This window comes from Sminthopsis crassicaudata, chromosome 1, assembly GCF_048593235.1.
Source record: "Sminthopsis crassicaudata isolate SCR6 chromosome 1, ASM4859323v1, whole genome shotgun sequence".
Taxonomy (NCBI): Eukaryota; Metazoa; Chordata; class Mammalia; order Dasyuromorphia; family Dasyuridae; genus Sminthopsis; species Sminthopsis crassicaudata.
The window spans coordinates 94,634,739-94,640,738 of NC_133617.1; positions in this window are offsets into that span (position 1 = coordinate 94,634,739).

A 6,000-nucleotide genomic window follows, 5' to 3' on the forward strand; every position below is an offset into this window, starting at 1 on the left:
CAAAGATGCTCCTTTAGAGGAGATCATAAGACGCTGTGCTACAGTGGGAACAAATGCTTTTTACACCCGGACAATGATGAATGTGGAAAGGCAGGGTCCTTCCTGGCAAGGGACTTCTAGAGAAACTCGGCGATGTTTTCAATGTGGAAAAATTGGACATCTAAAAGCTCAGTGTAGGTATGGAGATACAGTGAGAAGATAGGGTGAGAGAAGACCTAAAACCCCATGTCCAAAATGCAACAGAGGACTCCATTGCACATCAGAGTGTAAACTAATTCAGGGAAATGGGATGAGGGGCCCATGTCCAGGGCCCCTGGCAAAAAAGACTTGGGGCATGATGGCAGCTGATGTTACACCCAAAGAACCTTTAGAAGGCCAGGACTCTGATTTAATCAATCAGCAGAGAAGCAATCACATGGCAGAAAGGGATTACCTGATAAGTCAGCCAAAAGGCAATCAGATGGAAGAAAGGGATTGAAATTAGGAAAAATAGAGTTGTGTGCAGTAGAGACTACCGAGATACTCCCTGGAGAAGTGAAATCTGTTCCTGTTGAGCCTATGGATCCTTTGCCTCTAGGCACAGTAGGCTTGACCATTTCACCTTCTGAGAGTGCCTACAAAACAGTGTCCATCCATACACTGATGTGGGAGACTGGAGAACGTGTATCTAATATCCCAGTCACTAACACAGGCAGACAACATGTGATTTATCAACCAGGAGAAGTAGTAGCATCAGGCTTATTGTTATGGACCCCTAATAAGCAACCTAGTGATAGTCGCCTAGATTTTGACTCCAATGAACAAAATCCAGGAATATATTGGACAGCAGCTGTGACAGCTGACCGACCTATGCTTACTATTTATATAAACGGAATACCATTTGAAGGATTGGTAGACACGGGTGCAGATCGTACAGTTATTAGAGGTGCCAATTGGCCCGGTCACTGGCCAAAGATTAAAGCAGACACCTATATGTCTGGGGTGGGAGGATCAATAGCAGCAGAAGTTAGTGCTAGGCCTTTGAGATGGGTATTTGAAGGAGAAACAGGAGCTTTTACTCCTTTTGTGGTTGAAAAAAATCCCCATCAATCTGTGGGGAAGAGACATTTTACAGCAGATAGGATTACAAATAAGCACTTCGGCTTTTTAGGCAGGGCTGCTGTTGAAGGCCTACCTGCACTTTCACCAGTTCCTATTCAGTGGAAGACTGATTCACCAATGTGGGTAGAACAGTGGCCCTTAAGAAGTGATAAAATTCAGGCCTTATTAGACATAGTGCAAGAACAACTTGACCAAGGACACTTGCGGCCTTCTCTAAGTCCTTGGAATTCCCCAGTATTTGTGGTGAAAAAGAAATCTGGAAAATGGAGGATGATAACTGATCTAAGAAGAGTAAATGAACAGATGGAAACTATGGGAACTCTTCAGCCTGGACTTCCATCTCCTACTCAGTTGCCAAGAGAATGGCCTCTATGGGTTATAGACATTAAGGATTGTTTCTATTCTATCCCTCTAGATAAGGAGGATATGAAAAGATTTGCTTTTTCAGTGCCTAGTGTTAATTTGGCCGAGCCTTATAAAAGATATGAATGGACAGTTTTGCCACAGGGAATGAAAAACAGCCCTACTATGTGCCAAATGTATGTTGCAGCTGCTCTTGCTCCAGTAAGAAAAGCCTTTCCAAAAGTAATATTGTTACATTATATGGATGATATTTTGGGATGTGCACCTGAGGAACAAATGTTAGAGGCATGTCTACAAAGGACCATGGAAACATTAAAGTACTACAAACTGCATATAGCTACAGAAAAAATTCAAAGACATGCTCCTTTTCAATATTTAGGATATAAAGTATATCCTAAGACACTCACAGTACAAAAGCTTTCTTTAAGAACAGAGAAGTTGAACACCTTAAATGACTTTCAAAAATTAATAGGAGATATCCAATGGATGCGTCCAGTGTTAGGCTTAACTACCAATCAACTACAACCTCTATATGACATTTTAAGGGGAGACAGTGCTTTAAATTCACCACGCCAGCTTACAAAAGAAGCACAAAAGGCTTTGAGAGAAGTTGAACTGGCTTTATCCAATGTGGTTGAAAGAGTCACTCAAAAACCCTTGGAAATATCAGTTTTTGCTACAAAAGAGGCACCCACAGCAGTCCTTCATCAAGGAAACAGAGTGATTGAGTGGGTGAACCTCCCAGCACAACCAGAACAAAGCCTTACACCTTACCCAGTGCTTGTGGCTAGGATTTTATTAAAGGCTATTAAGAGAGTAATACAATTATCTGGGATAAGTCCTGAAAAAATATACACATTCTATACTAACGCACAGATTAATGTATGCTGTGAGACCATCCCAGAATGTCAAATTTTATTGGCCACCGCTCCAAATTTTGCACATGGATCTCCATTAAAGATTACCCGGCTACTACATAATTGGCGATGGATTTTTGAAGAAAAGGTTTCTAAGGTTCCTCTTAAAGGACCAACAATCTTTACAGATGCCTCCAAAGAAAATATTTGTGCCATATACTCTCATGATTTAACCATAAAGAGAGTAATCAGGACTCCTTTTGAATCCACTCAACAGAATGAATTATTTGCTATCATGCTAGCTCTCACTTATTACCCAGGAGACATAAATATAATTACTGATTCAGCCTATTCAGTAGGTGTAGTACAAAGAATTGCCACAGCCCAAATAAAATTTGCAGCCTCCAATATTTATCAGCTCTTTAAGGAACTTCAAGAGCAAGTGAGAAAACATCCAGGCAAGATTTATATCTTGCATGTCCACTCACATAGTGGACTTCCAGGTCCCATTTTTGATGGAAATTCAAAGGCAGATAGCCTTCTAACCATGTTAGCCAGTAGTCCTTTATTTCAGGAAGCACAAGAATCTCATTCTAAATATCATCAGGCTGCTCGAGCTTTACGTTTACAATTTGGAATCACAAGAGAGGAAGCTAGGAGCATAGTAAAAAGCTGTACAGCTTGTCTTCCTTTCCACGCTCCTACATTCCCTCCAGGGAAGAATCCTCGTGGTTTGAGACCCAATGAAATCTGGCAAATGGATGTGACCCATTATAAATCTTTTGGTCGTCTATCTTTTATTCATGTCGTGGTAGACACCTTTTCAGGATTCACATTTGCAATGCCAGCAGCAAAAGAGACAGCCCGAGTGGTCACTGAATTCCTTATACAAGCTTTTGCAATTATGGGTGTGCCACAAGCAATAAAAACAGACAATGGACCTGCATATACGTCCAAACATTTTACACACTTTTGTGCACAGTATAAGATTTTACATACCACGGGCATACCCTTTAATCCTCAAGGGCAGGCAATAGTAGAGAGAAGAAACAGAGATATTAAGACACTCCTCCAAAAACAAAAGAAAGGGGGAGCCACAGGTAGCCCTAGGGAACTTCTAAATTTAGTTCTCTATACCATTAATTTTCTAATTTTTGACAAAGATGTACTGGCTCCAGCAGACAGGTTTTATAACCCACCAGAAGGGCAGTGTCCAGTGAGAGCATCTCCACTGTCCTTAGATAATCGCCAGGTGATGTGGAGAGATCCAGAAAGTGGTGAATGGAAGGGACCAGATAGGTTAACTGCCTGGGGGAGAGGGTTTGCTTGTATTTCTTCAGCAGGAGAAGGAATCAGATGGGTGCCAACGAGTCATATTCGCCTTGTCCATCAGAGAAAGACAGAAAAAGAGAAAGACCTCAAAATAAAGGAGAAGATCTAAGAAACATCTTACACCGAAAGAGCATGGATAATAAGAAGACTGTTAAAGAACTTTAAAAACCAGCAGGAATCATTGGACTTCCTCACACAAGATGAGACTAATGGACAATGGACTTATGGACATTTATAAATTTTCAATTTATGATTATGTTATATACTTCTAGCATGTGTTACGTTACTATGTTACTATGTGCTTATGTAATTTATGTAATTATCTGTAATACTTCCCATATTGATGGATTTATGTTTCAAGGTCATTTATGTAATTATCTGTAATACTTCCCATATTGATGGATTTATGTTTCAAGGTCATGACTGTCCTATGTTCTAAATCAAAAGAAAGGGGGAGATGTTAGGATTACTAAGTGAGAACTCGGGTTGTCTGGATAGTGACGAGGTGAGAATTCAGGTTGGACAATTACAAGGTGAGAACTCAGGTTGACTTGATGGAAGGAGCAGGCTCATTGGCTGAGGTGGTTCTTCCCAGAAGCCCTTGCATTATCCCACGCCCATTCTCTGGGAGAATAAAAGAGAAGACTCCCAGAGATAAAAAGAAGACTCTGAATTGCATCAGGCTTGACGGGGCTCTCTGCAGGAAGGGAAGTCACTTCTTTGGACAAGAGTTAACAGCAACTGCCTGGAGACAACGGTTCGTTACAGGAAGAAGAATCTGTCGGAGAGATTTGAGTAGAAGACACAGCAGATCTCTTCCCAGAGAGTGATCCGGCAGCTTCTAGAGACGACAGCTCGCTACAGAGATGTTTTGGTTGTGATCATTTAATCAAATGAAATGCACTGTTCTTATGACCAAATGTCTAAATAAATGGCTGCTGTTCCAGGTTTTGATTCACAGGGACCCCTAATTAGACTCAAGACAATGATAAAGTCTTAAAGGAACACAGAGTTGGTGAATGCTCTCATAGGCAATCAAGTCCCATTCTCTTTCCTAGTATACTAGGATTTTATGTTGGAAAGGTGGTAGAATGCATGTAGCAGAATTATAGCAGTATGGAAGATGACCAGGGTAAAGTATGGTCCAGCCTGGGGCTTGCTAGTTCTCATGAATTTTCATCAATCAGGAGAATATGGCCCCAAGAGAGCTCCAATGACTTCAATGACAAGTCACAGGGGAAAATTGAAGAGGGAGAATGAGTCAGGGACAGGAGTGGGAAGGAGAGGATTGATGAACCCTGGCCCTGCGAGCTGAGGATCCAACAATAACCAACCCTCACATTTTAATTTGAAGATTTTCATGATGGGAAGGTCACTATATACTTATCTCCACAGGAGTTTGTTACTGGGTCAATGGCCTTTTCTTACCTTCTCTTGGAAGGGCAGGGGAACAATTACGGATGAGCATGAATTCCATCTCTTTCACAGTCTCACCCAGGACCTTCCCTGGCAGCTACAGTTGTTCCTTTCCACAGACCAGTGGATGTCATGACTATCTAGCCTATCTAAAAAGGGACAAATTTTCAGGAACTAGTGAATATTTGATGTTAAAAAGAAATAGAATAGACTGAGTAAGCTCATCTCAGCATTGTTATTATTAGCTCATTTTATTAATTCTAGCATGCAACATAAACCAAAGCCCTGGTAGCTCTCAAGTGACATTGGAGACCATGAAAACTTTTTTTTTTAATTAAAAAAACTTTAAATTTATAGTTCTTCTGGTCTACACTGCCATCATCTCCATTATAATAATTATTATCATCATCAGTTCCCTGACATCATTTCCCTACAAGGAAATGGGAAGGAAAATGAAAAACCCCAAAAACTAAAGCCTAGCACACAAGTGAAAAGCTAAAGGAGTGGGCTTTCCAGTATTTCACCAAAGGATCCCATATGATTCTCCTCTTGTTCATTCCTAGTCTTCCAGGGAATATAGGGTAAAAAGAATCAAGAGAAATTAGAATGTAATCAAGCAGGAAAGACAAGTTAGAATCCAATTATGGTAGGCCTTGAATGTTAAGATGTGCAATATATACTTTATTTAGTACACAATACATTTTATTTTGTTTTTAGTAGAGGAGTTATAATCAGAGTAGGGCTTTGGGAAGATTACTTAGTCAATAATATGAAGGATATATTGGAAAAAGGATGAACTATAGGCAGGAAGATTGAATAGAGTTGAATAGAGGGATGATAAGGAACTAAATTAAGTGGTAATATTGTGAAAGTATGATAGATGATTAACTGAACCCTTATTTTATTGAATCTCTATCTATTACAATCAGTA